Here is an 18,623-nt window from a genome sequence, read left to right on the forward strand (position 1 = left end):
CCTAATGCAGGATGTATTGATGTGCAGAAGCCAAGTAGATTATGCTGGAGTGCCTAAATGAGATGTATTATAATCCCCTGCTTGGAGACAAAGCTCTGCGGCGGGGAGCTCAGCAGCTGGCAGAAGTGCGAGGAAGCAGCTGCTGGGGTGGAGGAGCTGAGATGGCAGATCCAGTGCCCCCTCCTCCCCGCAGCATCCCCAGCCTCCTCCTCACCAAACAGGGTGTGCAAAGGAGGGTGGGAAGAGCTATTACCCGATTACACAAGTGCCCTGCCTTCACCTCCATACCCCAAGCACTGAAAAGCCCTCCCCAGCGCTGGTGGCCAGGCTGGACATGCAGCATCGGGATGCTGGAGGAGATCTGTGGGAAGAGGGGTCCCTCGCTCTTCAGGGTCTCCTTATCCCATCAGAAGTTCTCTCCTCCACCCATACCCACCAGCATCCTGCTGGGGAAGGGCTGGGGCAGCTACTGAGGGTCGTGCAAAGGGGCAAAAATGTGAAGCAGATGCGTCTGAGAAACCTATTTCTTGCTCTCTGTCCAGGGGAGGGCCGAGAGCAGACAGCACCACTCCCCCAAAAAAGGCAAGGCCCACGATCCTCATTTCCACTCATGAGCATGCGCTGTCTCCACGGTGGACCCACAGGGCTAGCAGTGCGTGGCTGACAGGCCTTTCAAATACTGCACGGAAGAAGACTTTTACATGACATGTGACAAATCCATCCTCCCTGCCGCCCCCATACAGTGCATCTTTCCACACTGGAGCTCCCTTTGCTTTTGGTCTGTATGCCAGAGCCCTCCGCTCCTCTTTATGACTCTCAAATCCATATCACTCAGAAAATGATATTCTTATTTCTTCAAACATACCCCTCAGGGTAGATGTCAACTTCATCTCAGCTTATGAAGCGGTGGGTATAAGCATGGAGGCACACACCATCACATGCTGTCTGTCTCCCTGACACATGTACACACACAGAGTGAGCTAAATTTACCCTTAATGTGATTCCTGAGAAAGGCTGAACCGTCTCAGATAATATCAAGTATAATTCCCCTGCATGCCCAGACAGCACACGCACACACGTGCACGGACATATAACACAGACTTTCGATATGGAAACCTGTATGAGGGGGACAAACTGCCTGCCTGCTACTGGAAAACTTCCTGCAGGTGTCAAGCATCCATCTAGAGGAGCTGGGGAAAAGGAGGTGTGTGACCATGTCCACAGGGCGCGTCTTGACACATCTGGGGACGGGTCACCACCCTGCCTGCCAGTGAGTTAGGAAGAGAGCTGTTCTGTAAACTGAAACATTAGCTTTAGGAGCTGAAAGAGGGACAGGGAGACTGGTGACTTTCAAAGGCAGCCTGGCTGCTGTCAAAACTCTGCCTCTGACCATTTGGGAGCAGCCCCAGGTACCCCAAGGAGCTGCCAGGACATGCCCCCTCCTGCACCTACCCCAACCTCACCACGGATGCCTGCTGGGGACCTCACACCTGACAGCCTTGGTACAGACCATCTTTGCAGGATCCCCAGTGGGAACATCTGAGTGAAATGCTGACCCAGTGAGTATGGGGATTGCTGGGGAGGGGGGCAGACACCCCCTCCCATGACACTGTGTGGCTTTGCTGTTCCCATGCCCTGCCGGTGCCATTGTTTGCACAGGCTGACCACAGTCCACATGTCCTGGAGAACCATCATCACCCTGTGACTGCTGTTTGTGGCTGATGAGGTGTAGATCTGACTGTCAACGCTCCCCCTAAACCAACACAGTCTAACCTCGACGTGGCGCAAAGGCTAATGCTCTTGGAGCATCATTTCAAAGGAGCAACTCTTCCCTTCCAACCTCAGGCTGTACCAGAGGCACGAGGTCTCATCAGAGTCATTACCTTACATACTGCAACACGCACAGCTCTCCATAAATGATGGATTCACTTGCTTATGTGGTTCTCCCATGGCCTTGCTTCTTCCTGACTTTGCAGGAAGCCCTCGGAGGTTTTATTTTGTTCAAGAACTTGCTGGGCTAAAGAAACTTCTCTTACGCCCAACCCTGCCTGGGTGCAGCGAGCAGGACCTGAGAGGCATCAGCAGGTGAGAAGCTATTTCTGTGCAGGTGTAGTGGCTACTTACTCACTCTGACTCAAAATTACAGGCTCCTCTGGTTTTGTAAGAGTTCCTGCCACAATACAGTCCCTTGGTGTCTACTAGGGCATGGAGTGTGGCCAACCCACCTTCCCGAGGCTGGGTCAGACCATGCCCATGGCACCAGCAAGCCACGGCTTAGTTAGGCAGAGGTTGAGCTGGTCTTCCCAGCAAGAGTGAGATGTAGCACAGGTTTCACAGCCCTCTCCCAGGTTGTGTTTATCCGTTGTGATACTTTCACATGAGAAACAAATAAAGGCTGATGATATCTCCTGGAAGAAAAAACCAAGGTTACTCCCCTGACCTGATTAATGCAAATAAACTGAATGGAGTCCTGTCGCCCGGGGCTTGCAAATTTAATATCTGTTAAACTGATTCATTTCATGCTGTTTTAGCCTCTCGCCCTGTGACTGCAATTACCTCTGACGGTCTCGCTGGGCTGCCGGTGCCTGCTTCCCCCCTCGTGCCTCACGTGATACAGTTTGGGTTGGTTCTGTTTGTTTTGTTGTTTCGAGTTTTCTGTTCTCGTGGTTTAATTTCCTTTGAGTTTATTAATTATGGCTGGGGGGTTGTGGGCCAGGAATGTTCAGCTAATGCTTCCTCTTTGAGTAGTGTGGCACTTTAGCCCTGTAATTCCCCCTTTATTGGCTGCCCCAGGACGGGTCAGGGGAAGTGGAGCCAACCCGTCTGCCTGAGGGGAGTGGGAACCTTTTTCCCCTTTCCTGCCTCTGAGCCCTGTGCCCATCTCCCCACATCGTTCCCATCTCCCCACATCGTTCCCATCTCCCCGCATCATTCCCATCTCCCCACATCGCTCCCATCTCCCCACATCGCTCCCACCATCCCATGCTTCCTGGCTGTCTGCACTTGCACAAGGTGACTGCTTTGTGGGAAGCTCGGGAAACGTGTTTTTAACCATTTAATCAGAGCATCAGGTCGGTGTGCCTCAGGCTGGGTCCCTGGGGAAAGCGGGCGCAGCCACACGCATCCCCCAGGCCTGGGTGAGCCAAGAGATACTCCGGGTGCCACCAGCATGACCCTACGCAGGGCGAGGAGCAGATTTTTTTACCCAAACCCCACCTGAAACAATTAGGATCTGCATTCATAATTCATTTGAACAGGAAAAGGCTTGTGAGAATAACAGCTTGGCTTGTTTTGTGGAGACGGGTTTTCTTCCCGCTGTCTCCCCAGGAGCCACCAAGATGAGGTCTTCAGGAGCTCCCAGCCTGGAGCCCAGCTGCCCATTCTGCTGCAGGAAACCCCATCCTAATATCTTTTAATCTTGCAGGCTAATGATCCACGGGCTCACCCCAGCCTGGCAGTTCACGGCACAGTCCGAGGGCACCCAGAGGTGCGTGTGGGTGCAGGAGCCAGAGCAGCAGAGGTTAAAAGCAGAGACTTCCCAAAGAGAGAAGGTGCAAGAGCAAATGTGCTGCCAGTATAAAAGATAAATGAGGCTAAGGACGTCAGCCGGGTTTCACTTCACCTTTCATCTAATTCAACGGTGAGGGAGCACTCAATGAAATTAAAAAGGAAGCCACTCCAGGCAGAAGGAGGACCTGGCATTTTAGCATTACACAGAAAGTTCACCATTGCAGGATATTGCTTAAGCAAAGAACTTTGTTCCAGTGAATAAGGATGACCTCTCTGATGACAAACATGGCCCGCAGTGAGATGTTTAGTATAGTATAGAAGTGACATGAGCTCTCGGTTCCCTCCATGTGCCTGCTCCCCATAGGGGCGCGAGGAGGAGGAGGCATTGCCCATCACCCATAAAGTGACATGAGCTCTTGGTCCCCTCCATGTGCCTGCTCCCCATGAGAGCACGAGGAGGAGGAGGCATTGCCCATCACCCATGGCATGGCACAGGGACGTGGGGCTGGAGACAGAGCTGCTCCACCTGGACAGCCTTGGTGTGGGCCTGCATTTGATGCTCAGGATCCCCAGAGCTTTTCTGAGATCTCTTCCTCCTTGGAGATGATGACCAGATAGGCTCCACTTACTCCCACACCTAGGAAACGTTTAGGCTGCAAAAGTACAGATAAAAGCCAGAATGCTTAAGTACCCTCTCTATTGGCTGGAAGTCCAGAAGACAAAGAAAAGGGATTAATTTATCTCTTTAAACAAACAATAACAACCTAATTGCCAAGCCCCTGTCATAGTGTCCTCATTCAGGATGCTGGAGATCAATGGCACTAGATTTCCCCCAGTCATTGTGTTTTCCCCTCTCTCTCACTGACTTCTCCAGAGCTGGGATGTTCCTCACCACTCACAGCCTCACCATGGACCTCACACCCCTGAAACGACAATGGCCAGGAGTAAAGCTCCCCTTTGTGCATCAAGTGAGGGCTCTTGAGCTCAGATCTGAGATGTGATGGGGAGAAAGAGAGTAACCTGTGGGTTTCGCTCCTTCCTCTGGTTTCCAGAGGTGCCATTCACAGCAGAACAGGAGAGTGGTGGGACCCTCTACGTAGTCAGCCCCATTCATTGGACACTGGAACAGGCTGCCCGGAGAAGCTGTGGCTGCCCCATCCCTGGAGGGGTTCAAGGCCAGGCTGGATGGGGCTTTGAGCAACCTGGTCTGGTGGGAGGTGTCCCTGCCCGGGGCAAGGAGGGTTGGAACTGGATCATCTTTAAGGTCCCTTCCAACCCAAACCAGTCTATGATTCTATGATTCCATAACATGTGTCAAAGCTCTTGAGCCTGTCTTGGCCACTGTTGCTTATGTTGGTGGGGAATGATCTCCCAAGCAGCTAGCTTGAGCTGCACCCTGTGTCCCTGCACTGCGAGGACAGGTCTGGGTCCCCAGCCACAGCCAGGTGCTGGTGCCCTCCGGGGACACTGCTGCTGTGACAAGCAGGAGATGAGGAGGGGAGTTTGCAACCCCTTCACCTGGGCTGTACCTGCACCGGGGATAAACAGAGGGCTTCCTTCTCCACGGCTGACAGCCCACCTTTCAGCGGGGCAAAATTCATTTAAAAGAGAATAAAAGCGCGTCTGTGAATGGCACTTTATAATTCATGAACGGGCCCACGAGGGAAGGCTTGCACCCTTTCTGTTTGCTTACATCTTACTTCAAGTTCAGAGCTGTCAGGGGAAGTGAGAAGAGAAGGGATGCTGGCTTCCCCAGCACGCACACGCACACACACGAGCGTGCTCACACACACCGTCACACACCCTTCAGTTTATTTTGCATCTTCTTGTTTAGTTCCAGGCACCGGAGCTGCCAATCTCGGTGTGTTTTTAGTGCCTCTGTGCTGAGTCTGTCGTGATGCCTTAATGGCTGTATCACCTTGTGAAGCTCTCAGACATCCTCAGCTCCTTTCATCAGCGGTGGGAAACCTGCCAGCCTCTGACAGGTTCTTCCAAACAAATCACAGCGCGATTTAGAGCGGGAGATGTGACCGGCGATTTGGCAAGGCGCCAGGCATCCGCAGCGCGCGCGTATCCCCGCTCCATCCCTCCAGCAGCTCCCAGCTCCGACCAGGACAGCGCTGGCTCCTGCCACTGGCTCCACGCTCAAGCCCCGGATAGGACCAAGCCTTTTCAGCCCTGGCACTGAGTTCCTTCTGTCTCCCTTCAAGGCCTGCCCGTCTCTTTGCAAGGTGGCCTTGCTTAGGGGAAACCAGACCGCTCTGCTCTGCGGTACCCCGAAATCCCCATCCCGTGGTGTCCCCAAGCCAGCACTGGTACCTGGACAACCCAGCATGGCCCTGATGAACTCCCCAGTCCTGGCTGCAGCACTCTGCTTTTCTGCAGTCCTGCACCACACAGGGCTTCTGAGATGTTTCTCCAAGCCAGTTTGGGCTCTTGGGGTTGCTTGGCATCAGTCCCAAGAGACAGAATCACAGAATCTTCTAGGTTGGAAGGGACCTTAAAGATTATCTTGTCCAACCGTCAACCTAACTTTGACAAAAATAGACACCCGCACAACAAACAAGAAGCATCACCATCACTAAACCATATCTCCCAGCACTACATCAACCCGTCTTTTGAAGACCTCCAGGGATGGTGCCTCAACCACCTCCCTGGGCAGCCCATTCCAATGTCTGATAACCCTTTCAGTGAAAAATTTTTTCCTAATATCCAGCCTGAACCTCCCCTGGTGTAACTTGAGGCCATTTCCTCTCATCCTGTCGCCTGTGACTTGGGAGAAGAGACCGACCCCCACCTCTCTACACCCTCCTTTCAGGTAGTTGTAGAGAGCACTAAGGTCTCCCCTCAGCCTCCTCTTCTCCAGGCTGAATAACCCCAGCTCCCTCAGCCTCTCCTCATAAGACTTGTGCTCCAGACCCCTCACCATCTTTGTTGCCCTTCTCTGGACCCGCTCCAGCACCTCGATGTCTTTTTTATGGTAGGGGGCCCAAAACTGGACACAGTACTCGAGGTGAGGCCTCACCAGTGCCAAGTACAGGGGGACAATCACCTCTCGGGCCCTACTTGCCACGCTGTTCCTGATACAGGCAGGACTGGGCTCTCCATGGCCTTGCCTGAGCTGAGCCACAGCACGGCATCGCTGGCTGTGTGTGCCCTGAAACTGCATCCCGGGGCTGCAGCCAAAGCAGGAGCTCATGGACCGTGCTCAGAGTGGGTCTGCATCACTTTGGGCTCAAACCAGAGCTGGTTGCATCCTCCCTCCGCCAACACCAATCCCACTGCAAGAGACTGGCCTGGGGGTAGGAGCTGGGGCGAGCTGGATGGAGTGCTTCTGGAAAAAGAAAAGGACATGGTATTTCATCATTTTGGGGCCCAGCCTGCCTCTCCTGCACCAACAAGGGAACTATTTGTGTGGTTCAAAGACTTATTCATTCTGTTGTGTTGGTTTGGGGTTGGTTGTTTTTTTTTTTTTTTTTTTTTTTTTTTTTTTTTTCCAAACCACCCACTTCAAGTTTTGGGTGAAGGTTCAATTTCATTTTTCTTATTCCCAGCTCATTTGCCCATCCCTAAAATAAACATACGAGAGCAAGCATGTGGGGGAGAGGGTATATTAATCAAACCAGAGGGTAGGTGAACTTAATGCAAACAGAGAATGACAATGCACCGAGTATTTGCATAATCCAGTGAGAAAGCTTTCTTGCTGAAAAGCCAAAGCTACTGGCATAGAACAGTATAGGTCTGAACAGGAACTCCGATCCTGAACACTTGCAGACGTTGTGGGTAATAAATCAGGGATCTGGGTTAAAACGTAGCGGTTCCAGCGCGCTTTCCAAACTTTGCATTTTGTCTGCTTTGATAGAGGGCCCTATCCTGCCTGCTTTGAAGTTAATGGCCAAGCTGCCTTTGACTGCAGCAGAAACAAGCCCAGGCCTGAAGAACAGGTGCTCAAGTCGGAGTCACAGCGGAGACTAAACTCATCAGCAATCAACGTTGGCTTTATGCAAATGCTTCCAAATGAGGAGAATTGTCTTGCCAGCTGATACAACCAGAACAAAGCCCCAAGCACCAGTAGAGGGTAACATATGCAATTTCAGGGCTAAGAAGTCCGGAGAGGGATTTAATAGCAGTTGGCATTTTACAAAGGAAAAAGCTATTTCTGCAAAGGGATGATTAGAGGTGTATATGAACGTGGGGGTTGTTTTAGGAGCGCACTGGCTGGCATCCCCCACTTCTGGGTGACCTTGGTCAGGTTGTTTCCCTTTGCTGTTGCTTGGTTTTCTGCTGAGCTGCTTCCTCAGTGGGATAATTTTCCCTGCTCCACAGATGTGATGTGGCTGCATTTGATGATATTTGGGAATAGTTTGGCATCCCCTAATGGAATATCTTAGAGGAAGGGAAGGAAAATCAAGTTCTGATAAGGATGCTGTCCTGGCAGGAGATGCAGAGGTGGCAAGGACCTTTTAAGGGCTGAGTTGCCACCTCTGCCAGTCACCTGCTGGGGTGAAGAGGATGCAGACTGTGTCAAGGAGAGACCAATGAGAGCCATCAGGTCTCAGAAACATCACCTTTGCTGAAATATTGGGTCTATTTAGTCTAGAGAGGAGAAATTTGAAGAAGGATGAGATGGTGGTTTTCAAACTCATAAAGGAAAGCTGAAAGAGAAAGGGAGTGAATCATTCTAACCATTGCTGACCTGGAAGTAGTGGATCTGGGCTTAAGTGGCAGCAAAGGAAAATTAAGGTAGAAACTGGGAATAGCTTTGTACCAAGAAGGCTGACAAAGCACAGAGAAGACTGCCTGGGGACATGGAGGAGCTGCCACTCAGGAGGGCTTCACCAAGTGCTTCTCCAGCGTGAGAGGGAGCAGAGCCAGCTCAGCAAGGCTTCCCAGCCCAGCACCACCTCAAACGCAGGTCCACATCCCAAAATGACCACGAAGCAGCAATTAGACCATGCACTGATGGCTGGGCTGGCTTGGCTGGCAACTGCTGGGGGCACAGAGCCTTGGAGGCAGCACCGCGTGAGGGGGGAGGCTCTGCTTGTGCCTTTGATGGATGAAACCCTTGTGACCTGACCCCAGCTCCCAACACTTGCTGTTTTCTGCATGTGGATCTGAAGAGCTATCACACGAGTAAACCCAAGCCCATGCCTCAGCATTTTGAGCGCTGGAGGTATCTGCCCATCCAGCACACGGGAAGGCACAAGTGGGTAATACCATATGTTTCCTTCCCCTGCAATTTTATGGCTGAAGGTATTTGATCAGACCGGTTACTCACTAACCATCTGTCCCTTGCACAAATACAGCTGATTCTTGTTACAGCTCTCGGATGGCAAATGCCCTTCCCCGGCGCGCTCCAGGAACGGGCTCAGGTTAACTGCTTTCCAGCCATTTTGGAAAATGCATCTCTTTTTTAAGAGCTGGTGCCGTCAAGCGTTCGCATGAATGGCAGCCGATGTCTGCGCTGATTACAGTGGGAGGATATTTAAAGCCCATTCTGCAAATCAGTGCCTTGGATACTAATATAAGTAACTTAAAAAAAAAAAAAAAAATAGAAAGAAAGGAAAGCGAGGAGATAAAAACCTCGTCATTTACATTTCTAAGGAATATGAAATTGTGCTTTTGAAAAAAAGCAATTTGTAAACTTTAGATAGCAGCAAATTCCTTGTTTTTTGGATACAATACCAGCTTTGCATATGCGCTGAAAGAAAGAGGGAGAGAAAATAACCCTGAAGCATCCTGCCCACTGCATTAGCTTTTAAAATAAAACCCATTTATATATAAATGTTGGCTTTTTTCCCAGTCTCTGTAGAAAAGCTTTTCTATATTAAATGCTACAATGAATTAAATTAACCATAATGATTTCTTTGTGAATGGAAACCCTTTTTCCTGTGTGACATGTTTTTGATCATTTTTTTTCTTCCTAGTTACAACAACCCGTACTCCTATCAAGTTGAGGATTTTGTTTGTTCTGCTATTTGCACAATGCAAGACAATTACTATTTGCACTCCTTGTTCTTAAGAAAAATAAAGCACAGCTATTCTGTACGTTATCTTTCTGTGCAGAGGGGTGGGGGCCCTTTGCCAGACCCACTCTCACCTGCAGCAGGAGCACGACAACCCCGTTAACTCCCGTTTTCAGACGCCAAGAACAAGGAGTCCTGAGGTGATGGGGAAATCACCCCCTCTTCACTCCTCCTCTGCACCCCCATCAGCAGAATTAACAGTTGAAATTATCCACGGCTGCTCCTTCCCCTGGATTTGCCATGAAGGAACTCGATATAATTCGATTTATAATAGGGATTGGGGCAGATGGGGGTTGGTCCCAGGACCAGGGGCAGAGTGGTCGCTGCTGAGCGGGGAGCTCTTGCTGGGGAGAGGCAGCCTGCACATCGCTGGAAAGGAAAATTACATCACATTTCTGGTTTGAAGAGTCTGGACGGCATCCCATTTATTTTGGATTTCTCCTAACAAGTGACTAGCTCCTATTTTCCTCCCACCTCATTTCCTTGTGGTGATGGTGTTTTAAAGCGTTTCTCCTTCCACCCACCGCTTTTTCCTCGAGAACAGAAGGGGTGGGGGGACAAGCCTAAGGAAAGCTGGAGAAGTCCACAGCTTTCTGTGCTCTGCCTGGGTCGATGCAGAGAAGGCAGAGCTTCTCCTTGTCCCCAGGGTTGTGACCAGGCTTGGCTGAATCCTGGGGCTGCTCTGTTGCAATTGTGAAGAGCCCTTCAAAAACCAGTTAAGGAAACAGAAAAAAAAAAGAAAAAGAAAAAAAAAAATCCCTTACACATCTGTCTGTCCATTCACCCCGGATGATGAAGGGACTTTCCTTTCTCAGGAGGAAAGGTTGAAAGACTTGGTTCTTTTTAGTCTGGAGAAGACTGAGGGAGATCTTATCAATGTTTATAAATACTTAAAGGGTGAGTGTCAGGAGGACGGGGCTGGTCTTTTTTCAGTGGTGCCCAGTGACAGGACAAGAGGAAATGGGCACAAATTGGAACATAAGAAGTTTCATCTAAACATGAGGAGGAATTTCTTTACTTTGAGGGTGGCAGAGCCCTGGAACAGGCTGCCCAGGGAGGTGGTGGAGTCTCCATCTCTGGAGACACTCAAAACCCACATGGACATCCCAAGCAGCAACACCTTGAAAATGCTGGAAGTTTGGCAGGGTTGGCTGGAGGCTAGGCTCCAGAGGGGGCTCTGTGCCAGGGAGGCCTTCCCAGGAGCTTTGACATTTTATGGCATGGGATGTCTGTCCTACTGCTGCGTCTGAGTATCCCTGGGCTACATTGAGTCCATCTGGGGAGCAGGAGAAGACCCAGGGACACCCACACCATCCCACCCTCTTCCCTAGATCTGCAGATTATAAACAGCACAACGTCTCTCAGCGTTAACCAGGCAAGTCCAAAAGCCACTCTTAAACTATTCCCCTTTGTCCAAGGCATCCTCTGACACAGTCTGTGTCTGATTCCAGTTCAACAAGAATAATCAGAAGGAATTTTTTTTTCCCCTTAACATTTATTCCTAATTTGCTTTCGCTGGATTTAATTTCACCACTCCTCTCCAAGCCCCTTGAGCAACCCCTCTCTTTTCTCGCTTCGTGTCATCAGATGTTCTTGGACAACTGTGAAACCTTGTCCCCCCTCCCCGGGTTCCTCCCTCCGCCCGCCCACAGAGGCTCCTCCCAGCCAGGAGACCTCCAGGGCAACTACATCTCCCAGAGGTTCACCACGGCCAGTGGCTCAGTACCTAATAAATCAAACCCTGTATTACAAATTAAGCAAAAAACAGTCAAAGCTGGAGGTATTTTGAATTTTTTTTTAGTTTGTGAACTGGCACTTGGTGCAGAAGCCTGTCTTTTGAGGGAAAGACAGAAGAAATTCAATTTAAAGGTGATGCCACCTCTGTACATGTTACATGTGCACGGTCCCCGTTTCTCTGCAGAAACGTGAGCTTGAAGGTCTGATATGTCATTGCAAAATCTATGTTTCCTAGGTAGTATTTTATCTCTCATCTCAGTGATCAGCATAATGAACATTTTTGTTCCTGCATAAATAGCACCTGAAAGAAACCCCATTTAGTAGAGAATTACCAAATTGAGGGAAAATGCCTGACACTGAGAATCCCCTTAGGACTTTCCCTCAGGATGGGGATTGGCCACCGTTCCTGAAAGGACAGGCTTTCCAGCTCTTGCAGGAGTAATAAGGTAATTGGGGAATGAGTAAGAAATGGTTGCATCAGTTCCTTGGGGGAACTGTGGATTGCATAGATGGGAATATTTTCAGTTTAGGGTCAGAGTTTCTGCTGCCATTCACAAAGTCTGCGTGAACATTCAGAAGTGGGTACAGCTTATCCCTCAGAGAGGAGGGAAATAAATTCTCCTGGATTTGAAATATGTTTAAAGGAGGGCTAGATTTGACATTATTGAAATTATTTCTCACCTCACTGCCAGAGGAGGGATGGGTCTGGGATGCTGGAAGGAAAAGGCAGCCACAAAGGGAGGCTGCTGACTGTGGTTCCCTGAAGCAGACTGTTCTTCTGGTGGTTGTATCTCCAGGGGAGTATTTGTAGAGTTCATTGTTTTGCCATGTCTCTTCTTCCCATCTATGACCTGATGCTCATCAGCTCATCCCCTGGTTACATGGTGGGGGGCAGCTGGCTCAAAGGTGCCAGTTGGCTTGTGCCCATCTCGCAGGAGCAGCCACATGTAAAGCAAGAGGACACAGACAGACAGACAGACACACACACCCCTGCCACAGGGTCATTTCAGTGTAGTGCTGGTTACAGCAAGAGCATTTCACCTTTCTGCAGGGTAAAGGATGTCCAATGTATCGAGAGAGAAAAGCTCATCTCTATTGCAAGTGGTAGGCAAATACCATGGGAGAAGTGCAGGCAAATGAAGGGTCTTGTCTTGGTTCACCAAATGAGACCAAGGCCAGGAGATTCCTGCCACTTGGAGTGTGATAAGGACAACATTGAATCCACCTCAGACTCCCACCAGCCTCTGTTGTTCAGCTCCCAGTGTGTGGTATCCAAGGAGCTCTCTGACCTGGCTCCCTTCCCCGCTAACCCAGGAGAAATGGGTCCTTGCCAAAATCCAGCATCAGGGCTCAAAAAAAAAGCCACAATATTATGATTATTTTCTATGAGACTGTGGCACTGCACTGTCCTCAGAGCTTTAATTTAGATGATTTAGGGTCCTTTTATTTAGTTTTAGCCCATTTACCATTGTAAAGAGGCTGTGAACCAAAACGCTGGGCTCTGCATGTATCGACAGAGCTGATCAATTGCTGGCTTCCAGGGGTACGACGTGGTTAGGCAGGAAAGAAAACCCCATCTTTTTTCCCTCCTAATTAGGTGCTTCATTTGGCTCTGCAGGCACACATGTTTTCGGTGGCAGGGGTGACATTTTCAGCTCACCAGGGCGATGACAAGGGAAGCAGAGCATGCCGAGAGCTAGGGCAGGCACAGAATCTGAAAAAACCCCACATTTCCATGCCACCCCAAATGCGTTAATCTAAGATGCTATTTAACCAAAGCCTCACACTGGCAAGGAATGCTCTCAAAACCTCTCTGTGTTAGCAGTAGCTTGTGTTTCACCCCATTGCTGGCATGGAAAACACCAGAGGACTGGACACCAACTGATGTGGAGGTGTTGGAGAGGACAGCAGAGGTGGTAGGAGCCGGCCAGCCAGGGCTCCTCCTCCTCTTGCAGCTCTCCAAGTGTTTGCCATCATGCTGAGGGGTAGCCCAGGGGGAAAAATCAGAAAAAGAGGCAGGTAGGGACTGGGCTGGGAAGAAGAAAGTGCAGGGAAGGGGTGGGAAGCTCTGGCATGTGCTGGGACCTGACCTGGAAACCAGCAGGGTGGAATCTGTGCATCAGCAAACGGGCAAAAATAGTCAGGCACCCAAGGAAAGCCTCAGCCAGGACATTACAGGAATATTTCGGTCCAGGAGGAGTTACAGTGCAGCAGGATCTGTGATGGAACACTGTCAACCAAATGCACAAGGGAACAGGCTTGTGGAGCCACCAGAAGTCATGCTGCCACCCATGCTACATGTAGGGAGACTGCTAATCCCTTCCAGCCCCAGCCCTGTGAAAATTTAGAGACCTGATTTCAATCAGGAGTGGAATAACTTGGGGAAGAATGGTTTCCTGAGGTTCTGGACATCTGAGCCTCCCCAGAGCCAACTGCTCAAGGGCTGAGCTTACAGCAAGCCTTTCCAGGGTCATCCTCCTTTGGGAACTGGTTACTCTAAGGCCGTGCTCTGTAAATGGAGGGACACGGTGGGAAGCTGGAGGCTCTGCTGTCTTCAGCCATCCCAATGTAAGCCATCCTTGCAGGTAAAACTCAGTGTCTACGGCTTGGTATGGCAGAGCTAGAAAAGTTACAGTTGGGAAGTGTTAGAGTCAGCAGAGCCAAGCGTTATCTGTCTTGTGGTGAAATCTCACTGGTGATTATTCTGCCTTTATGCAATCACAGAAGCTTTTTGCTAAGTAGTACCAAATGCACCAGATTCTTGCAGCCCCACTGCCGTCAGCCTGGGCTTCTGGCACCCGCCAGGGGAATGCGTGGGGTCAAGGCAAGGGGAGCACTATCACCCCCCACCCCCCCTACTGCGATCCAGTGGGGAGATATGCTGAAAGGTAGCACACAAGAAGCTGCTGGTGTTGTTGTTCTTGGTTTCCTCTGGTTTTTCTTTTTTTTTTTTTTCTTCTTACCATCTTCCAGATGCTGCAGAATCCCCAGATGCAGCCACAACAAAGTTCTTGCATTTTTTAACTTTAAAAAACATAATTGGGTAACTGAGAATAATGACTAAACAATGCAATAAATCATGTCTACACCTGGCCTGGAAATGGGGGGTGGGGGGTGGGGAAGGAAAGGGCGGTTCAGGGAGAAGTGTTTCTTCCCTCATTAACGAGCAGAGCTGAAACATCGACACAAAATGCTCCCAGAGTCAGCAAATCTGTTCCAGCCTCTGCCAGCGAGCCCTCGCGGGTCTGTGTGCTCCGTGGGGACCTGGGGGACAGGAGCCACCATCCCCAGGGTTTGGGGCTAAACTGCCAGGCGAGAGGGGGGGACTTTTGGTGCTAAACCCCAAAGCTTTCCCTCCGACCTGGGCAGAACGGCAAACTTAAATAGAAATGTCACCGCTTTAATAGCTGAAGACATTTTTATGTCCCGGCAATAATTTTTGACAGCGCGGTGCCACTCACCTTTTCTGCTGTATAAACACAGCAAATCACCATTGCTACGCTCAAAACGAGGTAATTATCTAGGACAGGAAACTGCGATAACTGCGCAGAAGTTGTTAATGTTCATTTTATTTGCTCATTTATACAGCTAGCGAGACCTGCAACCTGCCCCCTGCACAGCAATCCCCGTTAGCTGAAGGGGCCGGTGCAGAGGTGATGGACCAGGGCTCTGCTGGGGCTGGAAGGCAGAGGAGCACAGGGGAATGTCAATTTTTCCCTCTCTGTCTGTGTGACGATCCCATGGCTTGGCTGGGATCTTGATAGCCCAGACCTCACCACACCAAAGTTCCCTCTTTACCACTGTGCAGGGCAAAAAGGAGGATTTTTGGAGATTTTTTTTTTTTCCTAGCAGCTTTCAAAGGGAGATGGAGGGAGGGTGGCAGACCCTCTGGCTGCAAGATTAAGGCTTTTTCTGGCTGATGAAGTCCCAGACCGAGCAGCTCCAAACAGAGAAGTGGAGATTTTTTTTTCCTAGCAGCTTTCAAAGGGATATGGAGGGAGGGTGGCAAACCCTACGGCTGCAAGATTAAGGCTTCTTCTGGCTGATGAAGTCCCAGACCGAGCAGCTCCAAACAGAGAAGGACCCAAATGATGTCAGTCCTGTACTTTTCTTTTTCTCCTAAATATGAGTTTTGACTTTTGCACACACAGCACGTGATGGGAGAGGGAAGGGAGGTGACAGCCAAAGGAGGGATGGGACCAGACAAGTGGGGAGAGCCTCGACACCCTGGTTGTGCTCTGAGCTATGCCCCAGACCCTGTTGAAGCGCAGGGGTGGGAAGGATGGTACAGCAGAAAGGAAGATGCAGGACAGCCCATGGATGCTTCTCCAAAGAGACGTCTGAAGTCCCAGGCTCAGGGCCAGGCTTGCTCTGATGCTCTGGTGATAGATCCTTCCAAGCTTGTACGTTTATCTGCTAGTTCAAAGCGAGATGCTTATCTCTTTGAGCCTCTTCAAGCTGACAGGTGCTCTTATCTCTGCTGCTCTCCCAGCGCTGCAGATGCTGGGGAGTTTGTGGCAAAAATGCAAGCAACAAGTTTTAGTTTGGGGAGCCTAAGGCTGAGGTAACTTTAGGGGTCTTTATCCCTCATTTTTTATTGATCAGACTTTCCTTGACCATCCTGTTGGCTGAGAGCCTTTGAGGAACTCACGGCCATTTCTGTGTTACATATTCTGGAGGCCCTTTTTTTCCAGCAGCCTTTGTCCATCACACCCCCACATCCCAGCCAGGGTAGAAGAGTGGGCTGTAGGCCCATGAAGGCCATCGGGTGATCAGCACACTAAGGCCAGTTAGAGACATGACTCAAAAAATCTGTAATGAAAGCTCAAAGTTTGGCTGATGGTCACTTAAAGGCCCCTTCATCCACTTGTACAACTAAATATTTTGTTCTTCATATGCTCTAAGCTCTCCAGCTTCTGTGGCTTTGTCTCCTGACCTTCTCCATCCTCCTCAGCAAAGGCTGCTCAAGAGGCTGAGTGTGTGTGTCCATGTGCAGTTCCCAAAAGCTGCAAGGAAAACATAAACATAATTGAAAAAAAAGTAATTGTAACTTGTAACAGCGTTGGTGAGAGAGTTTTCTCCTTGGCCTGTCATTAATTGTCAGGAAATAAATACCTTTACGGCTTCTGTAATTAGGGCCTAAATACAACTGAGAGAAAATTTCTACCATTAAACATATCCTCAAAGATCACATGCCTCCACCTGTTTCCCTTAAAACGCCGCTTTCCCAGACTTTGCCCACCCAGCAGATGCAGAAACAACTTTCCAAGACAGAAGCGTCACCTCTAACCTCAAAAAGCTTGACATTTTTCCAGTTCCTCAGCAGAACTTTGCCCCATTAAATCCACCTTGTAGGTTTGTATTGCCCTGAAGCATCCTCCCTGTCGGGGCAGGCTGCTGTCCCCATCTGCCCGGAGGGACCTGGGCAGCGTTGTGTCCTCCATCACCCTTTGCAGTCGGGATGCTCAGAGCTTGGAGGAGGAAGGGTTTTAATGGCACATCTCCAAACATCATGGTCTTGCCCAGCTTCCCAGCTGTAGGAAGGAGAGCTGCCACTTCACAGACCGGCAGAGTGGCGAGAGCCACGGCTAATTTCACGTTTTCTGAAGTGGCTCGAGACCCGTCGGCAACGGAGCTCGCGGGGAGCAACGTGTTGCTGTATCTATTGTATTTATAAGCTTGTTAGTTGATTAACCACACTCGAACGCTGGCAGAGCGATTGTTTCGCTGAGTGGCTTCAATAAGAGCCTGGAACAATAAGATGCACACAGACAAAGGTTTTAATGGATAATTAATTGTTCCAGCGTGTAAAGTTTCTGTGCAAAGATCCTGGTGAATCAGAGTTTCCGATTTCCACCCCCTTTACAATATGACTAAACAGTAACACAGAAATCATGGACTGGATTGGAATTTTTATTTTTTTTTTAAAGAGAGTGCCAGAAATGAGGAAACCTTAAGGTCTGGATGCAGGGTGTTGGGGTACAAGGGATCTGGGAACAGTGGCAGCAGCAGAACAGGTCTGGGGGGAATTTCACCTGTGCCAGGAGTGGAAAAACATTTTCCAATGCTTATCTCCTTTGAATCTTTACGCCCAGTTAGCTTGCACTCCCAGCCTCCTATTTGCAGTAATACCCAGAACGGCCGAAGCAGCACTTTTCAGCTCTGAAACCCGAGTTGTGAAGTGCAGGGTGGTGGTCACAGAGAATTTATCAGCACCTTGGGACAGGTTGGGTGTAACGCCAGACCTTGCAGTGTTTACGGTCTTCAGAGGACTCCTGCCAGTGTCTCAGCAGACAATTATTTGGGAGAAGGAGGTTAATGGCTGTTCAGCCCAAGCAGGTACAACAGAGGTGCTAAGGGAAGGGGATGCACCACAAAGGGCTGCAGGAGGAGCACCTCCAGCTCCCATCCTGCTGGGCTGGCACCATGGTCCAGCCTCACACTGCTCTCCCTGGGGACAGACCAAAGCAAAGGCAGAGGCAGGATGAAAATTGTTGCAGCTCTTCAACCCCCTAAAACGAGTCGAGGTCATCTGGGCAGGGAGGAAACCTGCCAGGAGCCTGGGGAGCTCACTCGGTGGGATGATTTGAGATATCTCTGCGTGTCTCCCCAGGGATGGCCAGAGCAAAGGCAGGGTCCTACAAGCTCCCTGGCACATTTGCTCTCTGCCTGGTGAATCTGCAGAATCATAGAATCATAGAATGGTTTGAGTTGGAAGGGACCTTAAAGATCATTCAGTTCCAGCCCCCTGCCCTGGGCAGGGACATCTCCCACCAGACCAGGTTGCTCAAAGCCCCATCCAGCCTGGCCTTAAATGCTTCCAGGGACGGGGCATCCACAACTTCCCTGGGCAACCTGTTCCGGTGCTTCACCACCCTCACAGGAAATAATTTCTAATACCTAATCTAAATCTCCTCTTCGAATTTAAAGCCATTAGTCCTGTGGGATTTACGTCCCAGGGGTGGGATGGGGCCCGGCAGCCACAGGAGCAGGGAAGCTGCAGCCAACCCTCTGGTGAGCACGTGGGATGAGTTTGCCATGGAGCAATTTCATTCCTGCTCCCCAACGATAAAAAAGGGAAGGTGGCAAAGCAGGTAAAGCCTGTGGACGGCCACGCAGCAGCCACAGGGGCTCTAATCCCTGCCTGGGAACAGGCTCCTCGCAGAAGATGGGAGCTGATATCACGGCATCTTCTGAAGCAGCTGGAGTCGGTGCTGGGAATGTGATTGACCCCATAAGCTCATTTGGTGCGGGGCATCCCGGTGCGTGCCACTGCAGCTCAGTAATCATCTCCTAATCCAAAAGCAGGCTCAGGGCATCTTGCACGCTCGGAGAAGGTGCCTCTTCAAA

The sequence above is a fragment of the Calidris pugnax genome, unplaced genomic scaffold (genome assembly GCF_001431845.1).
Source record: "Calidris pugnax isolate Ruff unplaced genomic scaffold, ASM143184v1 scaffold38, whole genome shotgun sequence".
Taxonomy (NCBI): domain Eukaryota; kingdom Metazoa; phylum Chordata; class Aves; order Charadriiformes; family Scolopacidae; genus Calidris; species Calidris pugnax.